This window comes from Phocoena sinus, chromosome 17, assembly GCF_008692025.1.
Source record: "Phocoena sinus isolate mPhoSin1 chromosome 17, mPhoSin1.pri, whole genome shotgun sequence".
Lineage (NCBI taxonomy): Eukaryota > Metazoa > Chordata > Mammalia > Artiodactyla > Phocoenidae > Phocoena > Phocoena sinus.
The window spans coordinates 22741897-22769782 of NC_045779.1; positions in this window are offsets into that span (position 1 = coordinate 22741897).

Below are 27886 nucleotides of genomic sequence, written 5' to 3' on the forward strand. Positions count from 1 at the left end.
TCATCACCATGGAAACAAGAGAAAGGAAATAACTTTATCATAGAAAGGAAGAAATTTTTTCTTTCTATATAAAAATTCCACATAAGAATCTACACTTACAAATGTGTAGGCCTCCCTGTGAAATCTCATTTCTTTACTCAAATTAAAGGATGTCCCTATCTCTGAAATAAACATGCTAAATATTAACTGTCACATATATTTCTGTACCTTGTCATTAAATTTTAATGTTTGATTGCTCAGTGAAATAACATTGAATAAATCAGCACAAATAAATATCATCATCTAAAATTCCATGACTTGCATATATTATCTGTCACCTCAGCCTTACTTTTCTGTGCTTTAGAGAAATAACAGATAATTAAATTACCAAGATATGCATGAGAAAAACAAGACAGCAACTAAATACCACACTTTTTTGTGAACACTTGTCCTTTTGGCTGTGCAGAATGCAATCCCTCCATTATTGACACCCAAATTCCTTTTGTATGCTGTCTAAATTTTGGTCAAGTTAGTGTCATTCTGGTGCTACAGAAGCTCCTGGCTACACACTCTCTGAACCTCTTACCATCATGCAACCAAGAGTGGACCAAGCTCACCTACAGAAATGGTAGTAGATGGAGTTTTGATTTTGAGTTAGAGATGCCAGACATGAGGAATAATTTGAGGCAAGACCTGATTTACAGTAGATGTGCACCAGTATGGTTCTACTGGGTTTTTTTAGCTAAGCACCAACTTGATGGATTGGTACCCTTGTTGTACAAAGAGATGTGTATTTTAAAATCCACCCACCCCTAGTTAAAGAGAATCCTTTACAGAAATAGTGATGCCTGCTGTCAGACTACTCCAGATGTGTACTGTGTTTTTCCTGTCTGTTTGTCTCTAGAGGTCCCCTGGATCTATTTCCTAATTCTTGTCATATATATCTTATCATGTAGATTTCTACTTGCCCTGTGGGCATTCAATTCCATTCTGCCTGAGGCAGGATTTGTTTTCTTTGCTTGCAGCAAGTATCTTTGACCTATCTTACAATATGCTGTCTCTTGAGAAATAATATTTTTAGAAAATTTTATAATCAGCAAATTAAGTTGATTCACATTCAAGAGTAACCTAAAACAACCACAAAACTTATATAAAAATGATCCCAAGAAATAACTCTAATAAATAACAATGGAATGCACATGTTTAGAGCATTTCAGAGTGCTGTTTTTATCTCTTGCTTTCTTTGATAATGATAACAAGCAAGTGAGACTAGAAGGTCAGAAAATGTTATCCCAATTTTATACACAGACACAATGGGATTGAGATCCAGAGAGTCTAAAAGGCTTGTTTTGCTGCAGAGATAGTTAGACATAGGCCTGGGGCTGGAAAGCAGCCTCTGGACTATTAACTGAGAACTTTTGAAAAGGAAATTTATAGGTTCAATTTTCTACATGCAGCCTATAAAGGCACAAGCAACATTATCACCTACTATCTTTACTAGATATGGAAGTAAGGTAAGCAGGCTTCCTATATACTGGAATCATGTTTTAGTTGCTTAGGGCTTATAGTGCCCTGGACTAACAAGCAGTCACCCTGCAGTAATGTTCCTGTTACCCAGTTAGAGTCACTGGATCATTTGTTAGAGAATTTCAAACATCAAGAATTATGTTTATTTATCTATATAAAAAGAAACTTGCGTTCAGATGAAACTTTAGGCACAAACTCAATATGTAAACGGAGAAACCCTGATGCGCTTATTGAAGTAAAGCTTGTCGACTAGAGCCCTCTGATCCCCACACTTAAGGCCCCTCTGTTACCCAGGTCTCTCAGAAAAGAGGGTAAATACTGTTAACTTAGCCCTGTCCCCTGTTTTAGAAGTGAAAATGTTCAAGCACAGATAAATTAGGTGATTTTTTTCAAGCCCAGCCCCATATAGGAATTTTATGGAAGACATGGAGCCCTGACTCCAAACAAGTGTTTTGTCTTGTTTGTTTCTTTCAAATTCAGGGGAACACCTGTATTTCCATCCTATTCTCCAAAACACTACCTCAGAGGTAGATCCTGCTCAGTGTCTGTGAAGATGAGCTTGAAAAGCCACTGTAGTTATACAAGTTGCATTATCTTCAACTGACTTGTCTGCTTCTTGAGGGTGGAGCCTCTGCTTTCAAACACGTTTCTATTCCCCATGGCTAGACAGGCCACATAACTTAGCTTCCAAACAAGATTACTTTTGTGAGTGAAAGGAAAGCCATTTATAATTATAACTGGAGAGAAGGCCAGGCAAATTAAGACAGATGATCATCCTGTCCATGGTACCCATTATGTTCTACATAAAAGTAATTACTCTATGAAAAAGACATTTTGGCATTCAAGAGGCTCCATCTTGCCCTTAATTATTCAGAATGTCAAAATAAATTCTACACCACTCAGAGGTATAAATAGTCCCTGCTTCATGAGAAGAAACTCAGTCACTTGGACACATAAGTAGTTCCTACCTGGTCTGCTTGGAAGACTCACATCTGAACACACATGAGGAGAGACTAAAAAGTGAGGGGATTTCATTGTAAAATAAAAATAGTAAATAATCTGAAATAAAATTAGTGAATAAAAAAAGAAAATGAATATTTGTTGAGTTTAGTTTTCTTAGAGAATTTTCAGTGTTTAAGTCCTTGTTACTCCCTCCCATAAACACAATTTCCACTCTGGCCTCACTTACATGCAGTACATTCTGGAGGTGGTCAAGAGCCAATACTGGGCTCTTTCTCAGCCCTTACAGGTACAATTTCATGTGAAACATTTATGGGATGTCCTTGCCCTTTCAGTCACCTGTCTGTTCTCCTTAGTTACAGAACAAATGACTTTCTGACCTGCTGACTCTGGGCCTTAGATTGAAATAATCACCTTCTACTACCACCTAAATGACTTGGGTGCCCACGTTTGCATGTGACACTGATCACTCCAGCTCTGCTCAACACCACAGTCAGTTTCCAATTCAGGAGAAAAGAGTGATTGTTCAGCTGGTCAGTGTATGTTTTCTTGATTCCTATATGCTTTTTCTTGCAAATTTGTTAATGGTATTGCAGAGATGAGAAAGAACCTTATAAATTAATTTTCATTTCCATCACTATTCTTGGCAACAGGTAAAACTTATGATCAGAAAATGACCATTAGACTATCATAAGAATATTTTATAAATCAATGTTTAACATTTACAAATGAATCTATGGAGAAAAGAACAAAAGCTAAAAAACAAAAAAGATTAAATTTTTATGAACCAGAAGAAGGTTAAAAGCTTATCTAGAAAGTACAAAAACATATGTTTTGTACACTTTTGGGTTTTTTTTTTATTCTATTTCACAATGAAAGAAGAGAAAATTAAAATCTAAAGTATGATGGAATTAATTTTCTATTAGAGAACGCTTCCATTTCTTTAAAACTTTTAATTTTCACTTTTTACACTTCTTACACTTGAAAGATTTTTAACTGGTATCCAAATTATTACAAAGTCCCCAGTCAAAGAGCCATTTTGGCCATGGAACCTATCCTACTGGCTTGCTCAGGCAGGGAAGCAAATCCACAGCTCTGACCAACTGCTAAGTCCCACCCAACTAGGAAGCCTGGCCAGGGAAACTGACAGCAACGAAGTTCATCCTACAGCCCTGTTCAGGGAGCCAAGCCAGCAGCCTTGCCCAACTCTTGAGCATAGGTTCTGGACCCACATAACTAGGGAGACTTAATATTGACCCTGGGCAGCCTCATGGCCCAACCTACTGGACGACAAATTTGCAGAGCTCAGATTTGAACCCTGCCCAGAAGATGAATCAAGCCTACCACCCTGCCCAACACAGCCTGTGGCTTCCCCCAAGCAGGGAGCCTGGTCAGTGACCCCGGCCAATTACAGAGCATAGTCTCCAGCCTCACTCAACTACTGGATACAGCTAGAGGCCAATGGCACTTTTTACAGAAATAGAAAAAGCAATCCTAAAATTCTTATAGAACAACAAAAGGTCCTGAATATCCAAAGCAATCCTCAGAAAGAAGAACAAAGTGGAAGCATCACACTCTTTGATTTCAAGCTATATTACAAAGTTATAGTAATCAAAATTATATGGTATTGGCATAAAAAGAGATACATAAACCAATAGAACAGAATTGAAAGCCTAAAAGTAAACCCATGTGTATATGTACAATTAATATTTTATAATGGAGCCAAGAATACTGAGTAGGAAGACGACAGTTTCTTCAATACATGGTGATAGGAAAAATGGATATTCAAATGTAAAAGAATAAAATTGGACCCTATATTACACTACTCACAAAAATTAACGCAAAATAAAGACTTAAATCTAAAACCTGAAACCATAAAATCCTGGAAGAAAACATAGAGAAAAAGCTCCTTGACACTGGCCTTGGCAGTTATTTTTTTTTTTTTTTTTTTTTTTTTTGGGTATGACACCAAAAGTTCAGGAAACAAAAGCAAAAATAAACAAGTGGGACTACATCAAACTAAAAAGCTTCTGCACAGCAAAGGAAACTATCAAAAAAAAAAAAAAAAAGAAAAAAGAAAAAAAAGGAAAAGCAACCCATGGTAAAAGATAAATTATTTGTAAACTACATATCTAATAAGGGGTTAATATTCAAAATATATAAGAAACTCATACAACTTCAATAGCAAAAAGACCCAAATAACCTAATTTAAAAATAGGCGAAGAACCTGAATAGACCTTTTTCCCAAAGAAGATATTCAACTGGTTAACAGGTACATGAAAATGTGCTCAACATCACTAATCATCAGGGAAATGCAAATCAAAACCACAATGAGATATCACTTCACACCTATTAGAATGGCTATAGTCAAAAAGACAAGAGATAACAAGTGACAGTGATGTAAATTGGTGCAACCACTATGTAAAACATTATGGATGGTCCTCAAAAAATTTAAAATAGAACTACCATACAATCCAGTAATTCCACTTCTGGATATACAACCAAAGGAAATGAAATATCCATCTCAAAAAGATGTCTACACTCCCATGTTCACTGCAGCATTATTTACAATAGCCAAGACATGGAAAAAACATATGTGCCCATCAATAGATGAATGAATTAAGAAAATGCTCAATGGAATATTCAATGTTCAAATATTCAATGGATTATGCAACTATAAAAAAGAAGAAAATCCCACCATTTACAAGAACATGGATGGACCTTGAGGGAATTATGCTAAGTGAAATAAGTCAGACAGAGAAAGAAAAATGCTGTATGATTTCAATTACATGTGGAATCTATAAAAAAAAAAAAACTCACAAAAACAGAGAGTAGATTCATGGTTGCCAGGGACAGGAGGAAGGGGTGGGGTGAGAAAACTGGAAGAAGGTAGTCAAAGGTACAAACTTCCAGTTACAAGATTAATAAGTTCTGGGGCTATACTGTAATGTATGGGTACTGTAGTGAATAATACTCTATTGTATATTTGAAAGTTCCCAAAAGAGTAGATCTTAAAAGTTTCACCACCCCCAAAAAGAAATTTTAACTATGTGAGGTGTTAGATGTGTTAACTAACATTATCGTGGTAATCATTTCCCAATGCATATGTATATCAAATCATCACAATATACACCTGAAATGGACACAAAGTTATATATCAATTATATCTCACTAAAGCTGGGGAAATAATAAGATAAAGTGAGGGGAGAGATATAAGTTAGTGATTCTATATAAAAAAGAAAAAAAAAAGCCCCCAGGTTTGGCAGATTAGAAGTTATTACCTAAAAGGACTCTCAATTTTCAAACCTCGATGGCTCAGAGAATAATGCTGTCATTAACAGAAAGAAAAACTCACGAGATGGGTTTGGGGGTGAGGCAAGATTATAGGCTCAGTCTTACCCATGTTGACATTGAGTTCCAGGGAGACATCCAACTGGCAAGATCCAAAAGGAAAGAATGTAGGACTAAAGCTAAATATAAAAAGAGACATAAAGATTGGGGGAAGGAGGGAGTGTCATCTACAGAGAAGTTTTAGATGAATCCATGAAGATGGTGGAGGCTGCTGGAACTTGAAGCTAAGGTCACAGGCTCAAAGGAAACTTCATGTAGCCAAGTATACAGGTGTACTGTGAACTTCATGAAAGAGTGAGGATATATTTTTTCTTCAAAATATGCAAAGCAGAGAAAGAAAGTACAGTCATGCTTCATTTTATCGCACTTCATTGTGTTGTGTTTTGCAGACACTGTTTTTTTTTTACAAATTGAAGGTTTGTGGCAACCATGTGTTGAGCAAGTCTATCGGTGCCATTTCTCTAACAGCATTTGCTTGCTGTCTCTGTGTGGCATTTTGGTAATTCTCATAATATTTCAAACTTTTTATTGTTCTTGTTACTACTATGACCCACTCTGAAGTCTCAGATGATGGTTAGCATTTTTTAGCAATAAAGTATTTTCTAATTAAGGTATGTACACTCCTTTTTTAGACATAATGCTGTTGCACCCTTAATAGACTACAGTATAGTGTAAACATAAATTTTATATGCACTGGGAAACCAAAAAATCATGTGGCTTGCTTTATTGTGATATTCACTTTGTTTGCAGTGGTCTGGAACTGGACCTGCAATATCTCTGAGGTATGTTTGTGTAGGTGAAGTCACTAAAACTGTTGAAGAAGAGAGATCTTTTTCTATAAAGAAGGGAGCAAGCTGTAATTAGATACCAAATACTAATGAAAAATATTCCACTGTGGAGATTCAATTGGAAATCAACAAGAAGTCAATAAGAAGACTGTTAAATACTTATAGATAGCCAATGAAACAAAATTTAAACTGCTATAGATACAGCATCTTTACTTTTTTTTTTTTTCTTCTAACATTACTAGAAGCAGAGAAATCAAACAAAGTGAGCCCTGGGGAATAGAAACCAGAATGGTATATAGCACAAAACATCCAGTGATAAATCCTATAGGTGACAGCAAAATCAATGTGGAAGAAACAGACCATAAAGTCTATACTGGGGAATGAGATAAGCAAATTAGAAAGATACTAAATGATCAGAAAAAAATGGAGAAATAGAGCTCAGACCAAAATGAGAGAAGAAAAGTTGGGAAGAAATACAGTGGTAGAAAAAGATGAGGGTAAGAAAACTGTGGTCAAAGAGAAAACACTTTTAAATTCAATGTTTTGGAGGTTGTGCAGCTCTTAGTAATGACAAGGCCAAGGCATTGTTATTTAATAGCTAAAGTAGAGATGAAGTTCAATGGAAAATGAAGACAGGTAAATGCCCTCTCCCATGCTCATTTGGAAGAAAGTTTTTTGAGTGCTTACTCCACAGTGCCTAACAGTATGTTATACGTCTCAAAGTACTCAATAAGTAACAATGGAAAAGAAAAAAAAGTGTAGTCTAATTCTCTAGAATACCATAATACCAAGTATATACCATAGAGCAGCTGTTCATCAAATGCATATACAGCATATTGGAGGAGAGATCCTCAATTACACAGAATATTGTTTGAGAGCTTGTGCCATATCTGAGACTTCATGGGCCATTCCACCGTTCTATTAGACTGGCTGTTTCTGAACATTGCAGTAGATGATAAACCATTGAATCTCATGGTCATGATAGTATTGTCATACTTCTTTGCTATACAATTGGTCCCTTGATCAAGACAACATTGCGCAGAATAATGTGAAAATGAGTAAGGAATTTTGAAATCCATCACTGGCAGAGAATAAAAGCCTAAATCTAAAACATGTATTGCTCTATGAAGGCCAAATTATTTCCCCTTTCAAACTGATTCATTAGGTAGCTGGTTTGTCATCACTAGAAGTTTGGTGTTGCTCTCTCTTGCTGACAGATTAGGTACTCAGCAGATATAATGTCCAATTTAACCTCATTGGAAAGGAACTCATTTCTAGATACAGGCACAGCCCACATCCTTATTTTAACATCCACTATGGTCATTTTGGCCAATTGGGAAAACACTGAAGTGGCCAAAGACACAAGCTAGCAGATTTCCAGAGGATAGGTTATCCTGTGAAATTGTACTGGACGTCTCCTCCATGGTGAGAGAGACAATGATTCACGTATTTTGTACTCCTCCCATAATTCCATCCATATACCTCTTCCTAGACCCCATTATCATGTTCCTTCCTTGTCGCTGATCCATCAGCTTGACTATCTCTGTTTCTTATTTATTCTGGGCATTTCACATACATGGAATCATACAATATGTGATCTTTTGTAACTGGCTTCTTTCACATAGCATAATGTTTTTTCAAAGTTCATTCATGTTGAAGCATATATTCAGTAGGTAATTAGTTTTATTGCCAAATATTTTCACTGTATGGATAGTTTGTTTATCCGTTTGTCAGTAGATGGACATTTGAGTTGTTTAAAGTTTCTGGCTATTATGAATAATGTTATGCAATCAATCACACTGTGCCGGTCAACACTGGCATCTGTTCTGCTGCATGTTTCTCTCTCTGAAGTGTTCTCTGCCACCAGCAATCTCCTTAAAGATAATTTCATAGCCCTGAACAGATTTTCAAGATATCATATTGACCATGTCCCCAGAACTTAGCAAAAATCCATTCAAGTCATTTTTACCTGATGCAAAATAGGCAGAAACCTAATTTATTAAATATCATAAAAATTAGATCACCACAGATAGGTTTTTGCACCTGCATTCTTGTTTAAACACTGTATCATGAATATCTTTATTATTCAGTCCCTATAGATCTACTTTATTCTTTATAAAAGCTCTATAATATTATGTTGTAGAGCTCTACTAGAATGTATTTAATTGGTCAACTATTTTGGACATTTTGTTTTATCAATATTTTATGCTGTAATGAACATGTTCATACATTTATGTTTACGTACCCGTGGCAAAGTTTCTGTAAGATAAAATCCCAGAGAAGGGCTTACTGGCCAGAAATTCTAAATATCTCAAATTAATTTTTAATACCATCCACTATCCAAACAATAGAAAAACAGCCCTTTCACCTGTGCCAGACAGGAGGCACTATTTCCCCACACTTTCACCAATACTGGACAATATCAGTAGCTTTTGTTAGTGTCAATATGATAAATATACAATGGTTAGATTAACAGTAAATTGAGCCATTATTCAATTCAGTCGTATTCCATTTTTGTTTTTGTGGGTTTTTTTTTCCATTTGAGGAGGCCTGGTAAAGTGAAGTGATTTATGCAATTCCTTTCTTTACTAAACAGGTATAGGGAGAAGCCAATGTGATTAAAATGCTGTTATTTAATTTTCATTGATGTCCTATGAACAGCCTCTCCAAATGATACTTTTACCACTTAGAAAATAAATGAATGAAACAGCAGGTTTAAATATAGATAATCTTTAGGTAAGTAGGTAGATACTGATATGTAATAGTAGGTAATACCTATTATGGTATTTTAAAATACCACAGGTAAATCGTCAAGTAACTACTTGACTGAGGACAGTTACCATCACTGAGCTTTATTATGTAATCAAAGAATGTGGTATAAATATAACAATTTTCCATTGATTTTGAAGGGGTTACAAAATGCTCATCAAAATATCCTTGTTGACTAAGCAGACTTTTCTAAGTTGTAAAGAGGTTTCCTCTCAAACTGAACTTTCTTTGCTATCTGCAATAATGGGGCTTACGTGAATATCCACTTCTCTGAAAGAAATGAGCATTTAGCAGCTGGAGAAGAGGCCCATTTTAGAACAATAGACGTGATGGTTATGAAATCTTCCATTACCTCTCACCCAGACGCAAGACATAAAACATAGATACTTCTCTCACTGAGTCCATGTCTGCCACTTGAAATAGCAAAAGAAGTGAATTGTTTGATTCGGTTACTGTTAATCACTGTTATATCAGATGGAGTTCTTGGTTGCAAGAAACAGAAGCAAACCATGAGTAATTTAAGCATAAAAATATTTTATTTAGAGAATATTAAATAGTCCACAGAATCTTAATGTGGGAGTGATGGGAGTGGATGAAAGGGAAGGGAAAAGGGAAGGCAGAGAACCAGATTTGGGGATACAGAATTAAGAAAAATTCCCCAAAACACCATTGCATCTTGAAACAGATCTTGACCGCGCAGTCAATGCTGGACAGAGTAGAATCTGCCACAGGGACTGCTGCCAGGATTGCCTCTTATGACCTGATAGGACCTCTGCTACCCATCTCCAGAGTGCATCCCCCAGGTCTGCTTCTTTGTTATCATTACCTTCTCTGTCAAAGGCTAATGCAAGTGCACGACTAAACAGAACTCCAAGGAAGATTGAAGAATATGTGTCTGGCATTTTATGCTTTTATATTAGGGTGGCTCTGTGCCATACAGTAGGTGATTAGTCAAACATAGGGAGAGAATCCAGAGGCTGGGAATCCAGAAGGATGACAAATATTCATTGAAATTCCAGAATATCAGGAGTATTTCTTTATTAGGGCTGAAGTTAAAATTGTTCCTTAAATCTTTTTTTGATGATAAAAATATTTATTTGAATGAAAGGACTACGGTACTGTTAATTTTTTTTTTTACTCTCTTTTTGTCATTATTTATGTTTCCTTTATTTGAGGACAGCATATGCTGGGTCAATTTCCAATCTGATTGTTTTAGTTCATTTGACCTCTTAGAGCTATTGTATTAACTATTATAATTATACTTATTTCTGCATCTTTGTTATTGTTTTCGATTTGTCAAAATTATTTGGCTTCTACTTTTCTTCTTTCTTCTTTCATTGGAGATTTTTCCTTTATGGATTTATATTTAACACATTCTCTTCCATTTTTTGGTTCCTTATTAAATCCTATGCATATATTTCTATTCATGTCTCAATATATTAAACCTATCAATACTTATATCACTTCCTGGATTAAGACAAGTAACTTAGCATGTTCTCACATAATTTTCCACTGTCTTCTCAAATCTAGTGACTCCACTGAGAAATTTAGTGACAATCTCAGGTATATTGAAATACTGGCTCCAATTTTTTATTTATCTCTCTATCCATGTCCTTTGCATGTAATATCACAGTTCCTCATAAACAGGCTTAGAGTACTCTCCATCTCCTTAAATTTGGATTTGGCCACATGACTGACTCTAGTCAATATAATGTAATTGAAATGATAGAGTGCCAGTTCTGAAAATAAGACTTAAGAGACCTCCTGGGTTTCTACTTTCCCTTTTGCAACCCGGCCATTATCATAAAAAGAGCTTCCCCTGATTACTGCTGCCCCTCAGCCTAAACTACAAAATGAACAGAGGCAAAGGAGACCTTTTGAGTTTATTTTATGTTAAAATTATATCTTCATACTCAATATTTCCAATTAGTTCTTATTCATACTAACTCATCTCTTTGAGGGCCATGTAATTATCAAATGTCATAACTCTTAATGCTTCTGAAGTAGAAGAAAAATCTAGATTTTTAGCTTGTCCCCCTCTAGGTGAGTTTTGGGAGGAAGTGGTCTCAAGGCAAAATGTTGCATTCTAGTGCTGTATTCCAAGTTACCTACTGTGTATTTTTCCACCTCTGCCATCCCCTAACCCACCAAAAAAAGTGACATACTGTACATTAGGCACTGCTTTTTTCTGAGAAGCCATAATGCTTTTTTTACATTATTATCTGGCTTGGTGACTTTGGAGGCAGAGGAAGCTCCAGGCTCTGCTGAACAGTCTGAGATCACTGTAATAATTGGTTCACCCAATTCTTGGGCTGCACTGATATACGGTTATACAATTGTTAGCCCTGGTCTGGATCAATAGCTTTCCTGACCCTTGGGAGTGATGGTGCAGGTGCAATGATGGTCTACCCAGTTTATGTGGACAACAGATATGGGTATAAAGAGAAAGCTTTCACCCAACTAATTACGTGGCCTCGCTATAGGTTCCATAACACCCAACATACACTCTGGGGCCCCAAATCTTTAGCTTTCCCAAAGGTTTTTTACTTTTTTATGTTACTTGCTAAAATTGATTCTAATGTCTACCTGCCCCTCTGTTTCTTGTGAGACATGTCCCAAAATCTAAAGGGACCAGAATTCTTTGTAGTTCACCATCATGTGCCTCAAATATTTTTTATAAACATTACAATCCCCAGAATTATTGTGAAGAAGATCATTTCCTGGTATTACAAGGGCAATTCCCAATGATGCATTCAAATTAATTGTTCAGCACATGAATTTGAAATAAAACCAGTAACCATCTGGAAGAAACTCCTTTAAACTTTATTTTGTTGATTTGAAAAGTAAATACCAAATACTCTTTTTTTTTTATCTCTTTGCATGGTCCTTTCTTGACGAGCCTATCTAGGCATATCTCCTTGGCTATGTTTTATAATATTATGCTTTTTATTCTGTCATTGCTTTATCTCAATCAGAAATAATCCTAATTTTAAATTTTGTTTATTGCTTGTCTCTCTCCATCAGGTTGTAAACTCCCTGAGGGTCCTTATCACTCTGTGTTTTACTCAAAATGCCTAGGAAATATATCTTACATAGTAGATACTTAATGAATATTTGTTAAATAGATGAACAACTCTTATCTGGGAATTAAATGATCTTATTGAGTTACTGGATTTCACACAAGACATATAGAAGGTCACTGTTGGAACTTTCTTGTACTTTTCTTGGTGTTCACAATAAACCCCTGTATTACCTTGTTGGAGCTGTAGTTACAAAGCACCACAAACTGAGTGGCTTCAACAACAGAAATTTATTGTCTAATTGTTCTGGAGGCTAGATGTCCAAAATGAAGGGGTTGGTAGTATTGGTTCTTTCTTTTTCTTATTTTTTTTTAATTGGAGTAAAATTGCTTTACAGTGTTGTTAATTTGTGAGGGCAATTTGTGAAGAAAGAATCTATCCTAGGCCTCTCTCTAGCTACAAAGATGGTCATCTTCATGTTCACATAACATTTCTCCTTGTATGCATGTCTCTGTTTCCAAATTTTTTCTTTTTATAAACCAGTCATATTGGATTAGTTTCCATTCTAATAATTTTATTTTACTTTATTTTTTTAATTTTTATATATATTTTTTATTGGAGTATAATTGCTTTACAATGGTGTGTTAGTTTCTGCTTTATAGCAAAGTCAGTCAGTTATACATATACATATGTTCCCATATCTCTTCCCTCTTGCATCTCCCTCCCTTCCATCCCCCCATCCCACCCCTCTAGGTTGTCACAAAGCACCGAGCTGATCTCCCTGTGCTACACGGCTGCTTCAACTAGCTATCTATTTTACGTTTGGGAGTGTATATATGTCCGTGCCACTATCTAACTTTGTCACAGCTTACCCTTCCTCCTTCCCATATCCTCAAGTCCATTCTCAAGTAGGTCTGTGTCTTTATTCCCGACTTATCACTTGGTTCTTCATGACCTTTTTCTTTTTCTTCTTCTTCTTAAATTCCATATATATGTGTTAGCATACGGTATTTGTTTTTCTCTTTCTGACTTACTTCACTCTGTATGACAGTCTCTAGGTCCATCCACCTCATTACAAATAGCTCAATTTCGTTTCTTTTTATGGCTGAGTAATATTCCATTGTATATATGTGCCACATCTTCTTTATCCGATGATGGACACTTAGGTGGCTTCCATCTCCTGGCTATTGTAAATAGAGCTGCAATGAACATTTTGGTACATGACTCTTTTTGAATTATGGTTTTCTCAGGGTATATGCCCAGCAGTGGGATTGCTGGGTCGTATGGTAGTTCTATTTGTAGTTTTTTAAGGAACCTCCATACTGTTCTCCATAGTGGCTGTATCAATTTACATTCCCACCAGCAGTGCAAGAGTGTTCCCTTTTCTCCACACTCTCTCCAGCATTTATTGTTTCTAGATTTTTTAATGATGGCCATTCTGACCAGTGTGAGATGATATCTCATTGTAGTTTTGATTTGCATTTTTCTAATGATGTTGAGCATTCTTTCATGGGTTTGTTGGAAATCTATATATCTTTTTTGGACAAATGTCTATTTAGATCTTCTGTGCGTTTTTGGATTTGATTGTTTGTTTTTTTGATATTGAGCTGCATGAGCTGCTTGTAAATTTTAGAGATTAACCCTTTGTCGGTTGCTTCATTTGCAAATATTTTCTCTCATTCTGAGGGTTGTCTTTTGGTCTTGTTTATGGTTTCCTTTGCTGTGCAAAAGCTTTTAAGTTTCATTAGGTCCCATTTGTTTATTTTTGTTTTTATTTCCATTCCTCTAGGAGGTGGGACAAAAGGATCTTGCTGTGATTTATGTCATAGAGTGTTCTTCCTATGTTTTCCTCTAAGAGTTTGAAAGTGTCTGCCCTTACATTTAGGTCTTTAATCCATTTTGAGTTGATTTTTGTGTATGGTGTTAGGGAGTGTTTTAATTTCAAAGTTTTACGTGTACCTGTCCAGTTTTCCCAGCACCACTTATTAAAGAGGCTGTCTTTTCTCCACTGTATATTCTTGCCTCCTTTATCAAAGGTAAGGTGACCATATGTGTGTGGGTTTATCTCTGGGCTTTCTATCCTGTTCCATTGATCTATATTTCTGTTTTTGTGTCAGTACCATACTGTCTTGATTACTGTACCTTTGTAGTATAGTCTGAAGTCAGGGAGCCTGATTCCTCAAGTTCCATTTTTCATTTTCAAGATTGCTTTGGCTATTCGGGGTCTTTTGTGTTTCCATACAAATTGTGAAATTTTTTGTTCTGGTTCTGTGAAAAATGCCAGTGGTAGTTTGATAAGGATTGCATTGAATCTGTAGATTGCTTTGGGTAGTACAGTCATTTCATAATGTTGATTCTTCCAATCCAAGAACATCATATATCTCTCCATCTGTTTGTATCATCTTTAATTTCTTTCATCAGGGTCTTATAGTTTTCTGCATACAGGTATTTTGTCTCCTTAGGTAGGTTTATTCCTAGATATTTTATTCTTTTTGTTGCAATGGTAAATGGGAGTGTTTTCTTAATTTCACTTTCAGAATTTTCATCACTAGTGTATAGGAATGCCAGAGATTTCCATGCATTACTTTTGTATCCTGCCACTTTACCAAATTCAATTATTAGCTCTAGTAGTTTTCTGGTAGCATCTTTAGGACTCTCTATGTATAGTATCATGTCATCTGCAAACAGTAACAGCTTTACTTCTTCTTTTCTAATTTGGATTCCTTTTATTTCTTTTTCTTCTCTGATTGCTGTGGCTAAAACTTCCAAATCTATGTTGAATAATAGTGGTGAGAGTGGGCAACCTTGTGTTGTTCCTGATCTTAGAGGAAATACTTTCAGTTTTTCACCATTGAGGACAACGTTGGCCTTGAGTTTGTCATATATGGCCTTTATTATGTTGAGGAAAGTTCCCTCTATGACTACTTTCTGCAGGGTTTTTATCATAAAACGGTGATGAATTTTGTCGAAAGCTTTCTCTGCATCTATTGAGATGATCATATGGTTTTTCTCCTTCAATTTGTTAATATGGTGTATCACGTTGATTGTTTTGTGCATATTGAAGAATTCTTGCATTCCTGGAATAAACCCCACTTGATCATGGTGTATGATCCTTTTAATGTGGTGTTGGATTCTGTTTGCTAGTATTTTGTTGAGGATTTTTGCATCTATGTTCATCAGTGATACTTGCCTGTAGTTTTCTTTCTTTGTGACATCTTTCTCTGGTTTTGGTATCAGGGTGATGGTGGCCTCGTAGAATGAGCTTGGGAGTGATCCTCCCTGTGCTATATTTTGGAAGAGTTTGAGAAGGATAGGTGTTAGCTCTTCTCTAAATGTTTGATAGAATTCGCCTGTGAAGCCATCGGGTCCTGGGCTTTTGTTTGTTGGAAGATTTTTAGTCACAGTTTCAATTTCAGTGCTTCTGATTGGTCTGTTCATATTTTCTATTTCTTCCTGGTTCAGTCTCGGCAGGTTGTGGAATTCTAAGAATTTGTCCATTTCTTCCAGGTTGTCCATTTTATTGGCATAGAGTTGCTTGTAGTAATCTCTCATGATCCTTTGTCTTTCTGCAGTGTCAGTTGTTACTTCTCCTTTTTCATTTCTAATTCTATTGATTTGAGTCTTCTTGCTTTTTTCTTGATGAGTCTGACTAATGGTTTATCAATTTTGTTTATCTTCTCAAAGAACCAGCTTTTAGTTTTATTGATCTTTACTATCTTTTCCACCATTTCTTTTTCATTTATTTCTCATCTGATCTTTATTTCTTTCCTTCTGCTAACTTTTGGGTTTTTTATTCTTCTTTCTCTAATTGCTTTAGGTGCAAGGTTAGGTTGTTTATTTGAAATGTTTCCTGTTTCTTAAGGTAGGATTGTATTGCTATAAACTTCCCTCTTAGACTACTTTCTGCATCCCATAGATTTTGGGTCATCGTGTCTCCATTGTCATTTGTTTCTAGGTATTTTTTGATTTCTTCTTTGATTTCTTCAGTGATCACTTCGATATTAAGTAGTGTATTCTTTAGCCTCCATGTGTTTGTATTTTTTAACAGATCTTTTCCTGTAATTGATATCTAGTCTCATAGCGTTGTGGTCGAAAAGATGCTTGATACAATTTCAATTTTCTTAAATTTACCAAGGTTTGATTTGTGACCCAAAATATGATCTATCCTGGAGAATGTTCCATCAGCACTTGAGAAAAATGTGTATTCTGTTGTTTTGGGATGGAATGTCCTATAAATATCAATTAAGTCCGTCTTGTTTAATGTATCATTTAAAGCTTGTGTTTCCTTATTTATTTTCATTTTGGATGATCTGTCCATGGGTGAAAGTGGGGTGTTAAAATCCCCTACTATGAATGTGTTACTGTCGATTTCCCCTTTTATGGCTGTTAGTATTTGCCTTATGTATTGAGGTGCTCCTATGTTGGGTGCATAAATATTTACCATTGTTATATCTTCTTCGTGGATCGATATTGTGTGTTATATTTTCTCTTGTACTAGTCTTTATTTTAAAGTCTATTTTATCTGATATGAGAATTGCTACTCCACCTTTCTTTTGATTTCAATTTGCATGGAATATCTTTTTCTATCCCCTCACTTTCATTCTGTATGTATCCCTAGGTCTGAAGTGGGTCTCTTGTAGACAGTATATATACGGGTCTTGTTTTTGTATCCATTCAGCCAGTCTGTGTATTTTGGTGGGAGCATTTAATCCATTTACATTTAAGGTAATTATCGATATGTATGTTCCTATTCCCATTTTCTTAATTGTTTTGGGTTTGATATTGTAGGTCTTTTCCTTCTCTTGTGTTTCTTGCCTAGAGAAGTTCCTTTAGCAGTTGTTGTAAAGCTGGCTTGGTGGTGCTGAATTCTCTCAGCTTTTGTTTGTCTGTAAAGATTTTAATTTCTCTGTTGAATCTGAATGAGATCCTTGCTGGGTAGAGCAATCTTGGTTGTAGGTTTTTACCTTTCATCACTTTAAATATGTCCTGCCACTCCCTTCTGGCTTGCAGAGTTTCTGCTGAAAGATCAGCTGTTAACCTTATGGGGATTCCCTTGTGTGTTATTTGTTCTTTTTCCCTTGCTGCTTTTAATATATTTTCTTTGTATTTAATTTTTGATAGCTTGATTAATATGTGTCTTGGTGTGTTTCTCCTTAGATTTATCCTGTAAGGGACTCTGTGCTTCCTGGTCTTGATTAACTATTTCCTTTCCCATATTAGGGAAGTTTTCAACTATATTCTCTTCAAATATTTTCTCAGTCCCTTTCTTTTTCTCTTCTTCTTCTGGGACCCCTATAATTCGAATATTGGTGCATTTAATGTTGTCCCAGAAGTCTCTGTGACTGTCCTCAGTTCTTTTCACTCTTTTTTCTTTATTCTGCTCTGCAGTAGTTATTTCCACTATTTTGTCTTCCAGGTCACTTAACCATTCTTCTGCCTCGGTTATTCTGCTATTGATCCCTTCTGGAGTATTTTTAATTTCATTTATTGTGTTGTTCATTGTTGCTTGTTTCCTCCTTAGTTCTTCTAGTTCCTTGTTAAATGTTTCTTGCCTTTTCTCTATTCTATTTCCAAGATTTTGGATCATCTTTACTATCATTATTCTGAATTCTTTTTCAGGTAGACCGCCTCTTTCCTCTTCATTTGTTAGGTCTGGTGGGTGTTTACTTTGCTCGTTCATCTGCTGTGTGTTTTTGTGCCTTCTCACTTTGCTTATCTTACTGTGCTTGGGGTCTCCTTTTTGCAGGCTGCATGTTCGTAGTTCCCATTGTTTTTTGGTGTCTGTCTCCAGTGGCTAAAGTTGGTTCAGTGGTTTACATAGGTTTCCTGGTGGAGGGGACTAGTGCCTGTGTTCTGGTGGATGAGGCTAGATCTTGTCTTTCTGGTGGGCAGGTCCACGTCTGGTGGTGTTTTGGGGTGTCTGTGGCCTTATGATTTTAGGCAGCCTCTCTGCTAATGGGTGGGGTTGTGTTCCTCTTTTGCTAGTTGTTTGGCATAGGGTGTCCAGCACTGTAGCTTGCTGGTCGTTAAGTGAAGCTGGGTCTTGGTGTTGAGATGGAGATCTCTGGGAGATTTTCACCATTTGATATTATGTGGAGCTTGGAGGTCTCTTGTGGACCAGTGTCCTGAAGTTGGCTGTCCCACCTCAGAGGCACAGCACTGACTCCTGGCTGGAGCACCAAGAGCTTTTCATCCACACGGCTCAGAATAAAAGGGAGAAAAAGTAGGAAGGAAGGAAGGAAGGAAGGAGGGAAGAAAGAAAGAAAGAAAGAAAGAAAGAAAGAAAGAAAGAAAGAAAGAAAGAAACAGAAAGAAAGAAAGAAAGAGGATAAAATAAAGATAAAATAAAGTTATTAAAATAAAAAATAATTATTAAGAAAAAAAATTTTTAAGTAAAATAAAACAAAAGGACAGAACCCTAGGACAAATGGTGAAAGCAAAGCTATACAGACAAAATCTCACACAGAAGCATACACATACACACTCACAAAATGAGGAAATGGAAAAAAATAATATATCTTGCTCTCAAAGTCCACCTCCTCAATTTGGGATGATTCGTTGTCTATCCAGGCATTCCACAGATGCAGGGTACATCAAGCTGCTTGTGGAGTTTTAATCCGCTGCTCCTGAGGCTGCTGGAAGAGATTTCCCTTTCTCTTCTTTTTTCGCACAGCTCCCGGGGTCCAGCTTTGGTTTGGCCTCGCCTCTGCGTGTAGGTCGCCAGAGGGCGTCTGTTCTTTGCTCAGACAGGACGGGGTTAAAGGAGCAGGTGACTCGGGGTCTCTGGCTCACTCAGTCCGGGGGGTAGGGAGGGGCACAGAGAGCGGGGCGAGCCTGCGGCAGCAGAGGCCATTGTGACATTGCACCAGCCTGAGGCGCGCCGTGCATTCTCCCGGGGAAGTTGTCCCTGGATCACAGGACCCTGGCAGTGGCAGGCTACACAGGCTCCCCGGAAGGGGGGTGTAGATAGTGACCTGTGCTCGCACACAGGCTTCTTGGTGGCAGCAGCAGCAGCCTTAGCGTGTCATGCCCATCTCTGTGGTCCGCACTGATAGCTGCGGCTTGCGCCCGTCTCTGGAGCTCCTTTAAGTGGCGCTCTGAATCCCCTCTCCTCACGCACCAGGAAACAAAGAGGCAAGAGAAAGTCTCTTGCCGCTTCGGCAGGTCCAGACCTTTTCCCAGACTCCCTCTCGGCTAGTCGTGGTGCACTAAGCCCCTGCAGGTTGTGTTCACGCCGCCAACCCCAGTCCTCTTCCGGAGCTCCGACCGAAGCCCGAACCTCAGCTCCCAGCCCCGACCGCCCCGGCAGGTGAGCAGACAAGCCTCTCGGGCTGGTGAGTGCCAGTCGGCACTGATCCTGCGTGCGGGAATCTCTCCGCTTTGCCCTCCGCATCCCTGTTGCTGTGCTCTCTGATGAAGCACCGAAGATTTCCCCCTCCGCCAGCCGCAGTCTCCGCCCACTAAGGGGCTTCTAGTGTGTGGAAACCTTTCCTCCTTCACAGCTCCCTCCCACTGGTGCGGATCCCGTTCCTATTCTTTTGTCTCTGTTTTTTCTTTTGCCCTACCCAGGTACGTGGGAAGTTTCTTGCCTTTTGGGAGGTCTGAGGTCTTCTGCCAGCGTTCAGTAGGTGTTCTGTAGGAGTTGTTCCACGTGTAGATGTATTTCTGGTGTATCTGTGGGGAGGAAGGTGATCTCTGCATCTTACTCTTCCACCATCTTCCTCAACCGCTAATAATCTAATTTTAATTTAATTATCTCTGTAAAGACTCTATCTCCACAGAAGGTCACATTCTGATGTACTAGGTTAGGACTTTAACACATGAATTTTGAGAAGCCTGTCCAACCCATAACAACTACTTACATTTCTATCACAGTACTTCTCTTATTGTGTAATAGTAGTTTACTTGTCTTTCTTCACAATTAGACTTTAAGATAATTTGAACACAGACTAGTCATTCAGTAAATATCATGGATACAAGTGAATATATTCTCTGAAGAAAAATCACAGATCTTAACACCCAGCTTTAGCCTTTCCTACAGTGCTTCTTAAAAATAAGCAGACAGCCTCCTGCTTCAAAACTCCATCCAAACCTAAGCACCCCTTTTCTAGGCTTTTCCTACCTTTTACCATGTTGTAGTGAATTTATGAATGAGTGAATCTGAGGTCCTTGTGAACACTGAAAGGGCAGGGCCCTGAGTTAATATTCATCTTTATACTCCCAGTATCTGTTGCCATGTTTGGAGCATAATAAATGTTCAATGTTTATTGAACTGACAGAAACCAACAGAATTATGACCCAGACCAAAGAAGTAAAGACAAAAATCATTTCCACATGAATATCTTTGGAATGGCTGCAACCTCCTTGACTCCAGGACGCAAAGATCTTTCACTGTTGTCCATTTAATCAGCTTAACCTTCACACTCTAGCTGCCTCCTATCACTGTGTCCCATGAGAAGTGGAAGTCAAGTTACATTCAAAGCAAAGTGAAATTATTTAAGGTCTGGTCCCTGTTGTCAGTTCCCAGGAAAAGAAACAGTGTCACATTTCACTATCTGTATGGTACAACAACAATAAAATAAATAATTCCCTTACTTTGGATCCTAAGGCTGCAGTGGCATAGGATTTTTGTGGGAAGATGCGTTTGTAAGAGAATTTGGCAACACAGAAAGTGCTGCAATCCACAGTTTTAATGACATCTTGGCATCTTCTAAATTCCCATTCCAGATGTTCCAGTAGGGGGGTGGTGAGGGTGTCTTCCAGCAGTGGACATTTTTTGCCTTGGAAATTCAGCAAACACCATAGCAGTGTGTAGTTTATCCTCATCTCCAGATAGATATGCTAAAATGAATGCTTCACTTGGCACAAATTTGAGGACGCTCATTATACTAGGAGAAATCATGCATCACAATAAAAGGAAATGTCAGATTTCACTTAATATCGACAACTTGCCTTAAGATATATTTTTATCCTAGACTCCTTCTGTGAAGCCTGCAGTCTTGAGAGAGTAAACGAAAAAAGAAATAAGAGTATAGATACATACCAGGCAATAAAACCTTACGTAAAATATCAGAGACACTTTAGCACTTTATAGAAGCTAAAGCAGCTTGGGCATCCCCCCGTATGTGGATAAAATGTGTGCTGAATCCTGAACAGTCTTTCAATTTGCTATTGAATGATAGAGTTTTGTTTTTCTTTTTCTTTTCTTTTCAGTAAAATTTAACAACCTATTGTGACATTAAAATTGTTCTCTTCACAATTTCTATGGTGCCATCCTTGATTTTATGCTATAGGATCTCCTTATGGTTGATTTTGTAATTTAAAATTAAAAACTTCCTTTCAACTAAGCCTTAATGGAGACAGTTTCAAGTCTTGCCTAACTTTGAATATGGCTCTTTAGGAGGTCTCAGGAGATTTTGCCCCAAGACATTCTCTCCAGATGTGTCTCTGCAGTTTAGGATTACATTTATGCATGCTTATATTCATATTTGAGGCAACCAATAACTCAGTAATGTTTTTACTGATCTTACTTTTAAAAAGGAGAGCTTAATTGGCAAAAAGAGATTGGTTCTGTCTGGGTGTATTTGATAAGGTAGCCCCTTAGGAAAGATCATTAGGCCCTAATTGGAAAAAGGAATAGGTCTTATCGCTGTCCCCTTAAGCTGTTTCTGCTTATCTTATCATGCGGGTGGTAGTGGAGCTCTGTGTTTAGGCATAAGGTTGACCTGGATTTCATGGAATCATATGCGGTCTGGGGGACCAATAAGAGACTGTTGCTAGGGAGACATTGCAATGTACTCTAATTAAATCAGAGTTGACATAAATGTTTTAAAAAGAGGAGGAGAGGAAATTCTATTTGTGTATTTCTATCACTCTCTCTACCTCCTTTCCTCTCTCCCTTTCTCTCCCTCCCTCTCATGCTATTAGATTTAGGTAGTCTATGTGTTTCTGATTGTAGTACTATTATTTTTACCTCTTATTTACCTAGAACTGTTTTTTTTGGTTTGTTTTTATCCCTGTCTGTCTTACATTCATAAGTCACACTTTTCATTCTGTTGCTGAAAGCTCGGCCCCTGTGCACCGGTGTAGAATCGAATCTCAGAGACAGAGTTTTGGGTGAAGTAGAAAAGAAAAGAATAGCTTTATTGCTTTGCCAGGCAAAGGGGGACACAGTGGGTTCCTGCCCCAAAAAACTATGTGTCCCCACCTGAGAGGATTTAATGAGGAGTTGTATAGCAATGTTCAAGGGCGGGGCTCCTGATAAGATTAGGGTGTGTGTGGGGCCTTCACTCCTCTCATCTGGTCTCAGGTAATTTTCTTGATGAGCTTCCCTGGTTCCTTTAATGTAGGCTCAGATGGTCCTTCTTTGGTATAAAGAATGATGACATCTTAAAGAGCTTAAAGACATTGTTATGTGTATCCCTTGAGGTGGAACAAAGACCCAGTCCCAAGGCTACATTATTGTTTCCTAGCTGCCCCTCCCCCATCCCTGCATCTCCTCCGTTCCCTATTGGTTAGGGCAAGTCATGTTGTTCAGAGTCTGTTTCCTACAAGAAACGAGGGACAGAAAGGCTTCCATGCCCAGGAGCCACAAAGGATCCTGCTGGGTTTTAATGCTAGCTACTTTATCACCTTCTACCAACAAAATCACTATCTCTCAATCCATCATGGATAAACTGCTAGTGATTCTGTTAGTCATAAATCTAAAATCATAAAAATATTTCATCAAATATCAAGGGTTCAAGGTGATAGGAATAAAGTGCTCTACGTCAAGGCAGCAGTCTTCGGAAAAAGTCTGGACAGGATCCCAGAAACTGAAATGTCTGATAGTATGTCTATCCACAGGGTAACTCACTTGTGCAGAATTCTACTTAATAGGAATCAACAGAAACTCCTAAAATATGCCAAGTTATACAAAATCCTCAAAATAATACAATGCCTGTGGCTCAATGATTATTTATTGACTATAAATGAATAGGAACTTAGTCTTTGCCCTTCAGGAAAAATAATATAGTATGGGTCTTTTAAGCAGTTCAAGAATGAGTTAGATGAATCATAAATTTATGAAAACCTCAATGGTTAGAGAAAATTCATGCTCATGCCCAACCACAATCCCTCATATACTCACAAATCCTATATCCCATTAAGAGATTATCTCCCTATTCCTACTGTGAATGATGTTGAATCTTTAATTAAGCTAAGTATTAAAAGATGAATTCTTTGTTGAATTTTGACATGCTTAAAATTTTTTCCATGATACAGAAGAAACTCTGTGTCATTTACCCTAATTTCTTGTCTGTGCTTTGACTAATGTTTTACTACATTGCTATGCATTTGTAGTAACAGATCAGATAATCCAAAAAAATTAAAAATGAATTCTCAGTTTTATTAATAATCACTTTAAATTAACTCTCTTTCTAAGCCAAGAGACTGGAGCAACATAAATAAAGCTGTTTATTGCTGATGATAAGGCCAAATTAGTTCTGTCCACTATTCCACTATGTTGATAGGTGCCTTTGTCTTTCCAACAAATGATTCTGATCCCTGAGCACAGTTAGTAAGAGTTACTGATGTGGCTGCCCCTCCTTGAGCCAAGGCCTGGGATGGACTCATTCTTAATCCCATTGAAACCATTTTCTCATTTTTTTGTGGGTCCTAGCTCCTGTGGACTCAGGGTGTATAAGCCTGGCTCCTGGCTATGAACGGAAGGACAGATCAGGCACTGATATGCAGCCTGACTTCCTTTGATTTCAGAGTTGGTATTCACAATGTAAGAGCAAAAAGTCTCGAGAAAAAACACAGTTTAGGGCTTTATAAAAAATTTTTATTGGAGTATAGTGGATTTACAATGTTGTGCTAGTTTCAGGATAGCAAAGTGAATCAGTATTACATATACATATATCCACTATCCACTATTTTTTTTAGGGTTTTTTCCCATATAGGTCATTATAGAGTATTGAGTAGAGTTCCCTGTGCTATACAGTAGGTCCTTATTAGTTATCTATTTTATATATAGCAGTACCACAATCATAGTGGGGAACTTTAACACCCCACTTTCACCAATGGAAGGATCATCCAAAATGAAAATAAATAAGGAAACACAAGCTTTAAATGACACATTAAACAAGATGAAATTAATTGATATTTATAGGACATTCCATTCAAAAACAACAGAATACACTTTCTTCTCAAGTGCTCATGGAACATTCTCCAGAATAGATCATATCTTGGGTCACAAATCAAGCCTTGGTAAATTTCAGAACATTGAAATTGTGTCAAGTATCTTTTCTGAACACAATGCTATGAGACTAGAAATCAATTACAGGAAAAAAACTGTAAAAAATACAAACACATGAAGGCTAAACAATACACTACTTAAGAATCAAGAGATCACTGAAGAAATCAAAAAGGAAATCGAAAAATACCTAGAAACAGATGACAATGAAAACACAACCACCCAAAAACTCTGGGATGCAGCAAAACCAGTTCTAAGAGGGAAGTTTATAGCAATAATCCTACCTCAAGGAACAAGAAACATCTCAAACAACCTAATCTTACACCTAAAGCAATTAGAGAAAGAAGAGCAAGGAAACCCCAAAGTTAGCAGAAGGAAATAAATCATAAAGATCTGATCAGAAATAAATGAAAAAGAAATGAAGAAAACAATAGCAAAGATCAACAAAACTAAAGGCTGTTTCTTTGAGAAGATAAACAAAATTGATAAACCATTAGCCAGATTCATCAAGATAAAAAGGGAGAAGACTCAAATCAATAGAATTAGAAATGAAAAAGAAGTAACAACTGACATTGAAGAAATAAAAAGGATCATGAGAGATTACTACAAGTAACTATATGCCAGTAAAATGGACAACCTGGAAGAAATGGACAAATTCTTAGAAAAGCACAACCATCCAAGACTGAACCAGGAAGAAATAGAAAATATAAAAAGACCATTCATTAGCACTGAAATTGAGACTGTGATTAAAAATCTTCCAACAAACAAAAGCCCAGGACCAGAAGGCTTCACAGGTGAATTCTATCAAACATTTAGAGAAGAGCTAACACCTATCCTTCTCAAACTCTTCTAAAATATAGCAGAAGGAAGAATACTCCCAAACTCATTCTATGAGGCCACCAACACCCTGATACCAAAACCAGAAAAAAATGTTACAAAAAGAGGAAACTACAGGACAATATCACTGATGATCATAGATTCAAAAATCCTCAACAAAATACTAGCAAACAGAATCCAACAGCACATTAAAAGGATAATACACCATGTCAAAGTGGGGTTTATCCCAGTAATGCAAGTATTCTTCAATATACACAAATCAAACAATGTGATACACCATATTATCAAATTGAAGGATACAAGCCATATGATCATCTCAACAGATGCAGAAAACGCTTTTGACAAAATTCAATACCTATTTATGATAAAAATCTCTCCAGAAAGTCAGCACAGAGGGAACTTACCTCAACATAATTAAGGCCATATATGACAAACCCCCAGCCAACATTTTTCTCAGTTGTGGAAAACTGAAACCATTTCCTCAAAAAAAGGAGCAAGACAAGTTTGTCTACTCTCATCACTATTATTCAACATAGTTTTGGAAGGTTTAGCCACAGCAATCAAAGAAGAAAAAGAAATAAAAGGAATCCAAATAGGAAAATAAGTAAAACTGTCACTGTTTGCAGATGACATGATACTATACATAGAGAATCCTAAATATGCTACCAGAAAACTACTAGAGCTAATCATTGAATTTGGTAAAGCAGCAGGATACAAAATTAATGCACAGAAATCTCTTGCATTCCTATACACTAATGAGGAAAAATCTGAAACACTCCCGTTTACCATTGCAACAACAAAAAAATAAAATACCTAGGAATAAACCCACCTAATGAGAAATAAGACCTGTATGCAGAAAACTATAAGACGCTGATGAAAGTAATTAAAGATGATACAAATAGATAGAGAGATTACCATGTTCCTGGATTGGAAGAATCAACATTATGAAAATGACTGCACTACCCAAAGCAATCTACAGATTCAATGCAACCCCTATCAAACGACCAATGGCATTTTTCACAGAACTAGAACAAAAAATTTCACAGTTTGTATGGAAACACAAAAGACCCTGAGTAGCCAAAGCAATCTTGAGAAAGAAAGATGGAGCTGGAGGAATCAGGCTCCCTGACTTCAGACTATACTACAAAGGTACAGTAATCAAGACAGTATGGTACTGGCACAAAAACAGAAATATAGATCAATGGAACAGGATAGAAAGCCCAGAGATAAACCCACACACATATGTTCACCCTATCTTTGATAAAGGAGGCAAGAATATACAATGGAGAAAAGGCAACCTGTTCAATAAGTGGTGCTGGGAAAACTGGAAAGCTACATGTAAAAGAATGCAATTAGAACACTCCATAACACCATACACAAAAATCAACTCAAAATGGATTAATGACTAAAATGTAAGAATAGACTCTATAAAACTCTTAGTGGAAAACTTAGGCAGAACACTCTATGATATAAATCACAGCAAGATCCTTTTTGTCCCACCTCCTAGAGGAATGGAAATAAAAACAAAAATAAACAAATGGGACCTAATGAAACTTAAAAGCTTTTGCACAGAAAAGGAAACCATAAACAAGACAAAAAGACAACCCTCAGAATGGGAGAATATATTTTCAAACCAAGCAACTGACAAAGGATTAACCTCCAAAGTATACAAGCAGCTCATGCAGCTCAATATCAAAAAAACAAGCAGCCCAATCCAAAAGTGGGCAAAACATCTAAATAGACATTTCTCCAAAGAAGATATGTAGATTGCAAACAAATGAAAGGATGCTCAGCATCACTAATCATTAGAGAAATGCAAATCAAAAGTACAATTAGGTATCACCTCACACCGGTCAGAATGGTCCTCATCAAAAAATCTACAAACAATAATGCTGGAGAGGGTGTGGAGAAAAAACCCTCTTGCACTGTTGGTGGGAATGTAAATTGATACAGCCACTATGGAGAACAATATGGAGGTTCCTTAAAAAACTAAAAATAGAACTACCATATGACCCAGAAGTCCCACTACCTGGCATATACCCTGAGAAAACCATAATTCAAAAAATTCATGTACCACAATATTCACTGCAACACTATTTACAATAGCCAGGATATGGAAGCAACCTAAGTATCCATTGACAGATGAATGAATAAAGAAGATGTGGCACATATATACAATGGAACATTACTCAGCCATAATAAGAAACCAAATTGAGTTATTTGTGGTGAGGTGGATGGACCTAGAGTCTGTCATACAGAGTGAATGAATTAAAAGAGAAAGAGGAAAACAAATACCATATGCTACCACATATATATGGAATCTAAAAAAAAAAGATTCTGAAGAACATAGGGGGAGAAGAGGAATAAAGACACAGACGTAGAAATGGACTTAGGAACATGGGGAGGGGGAAGGGTAACCT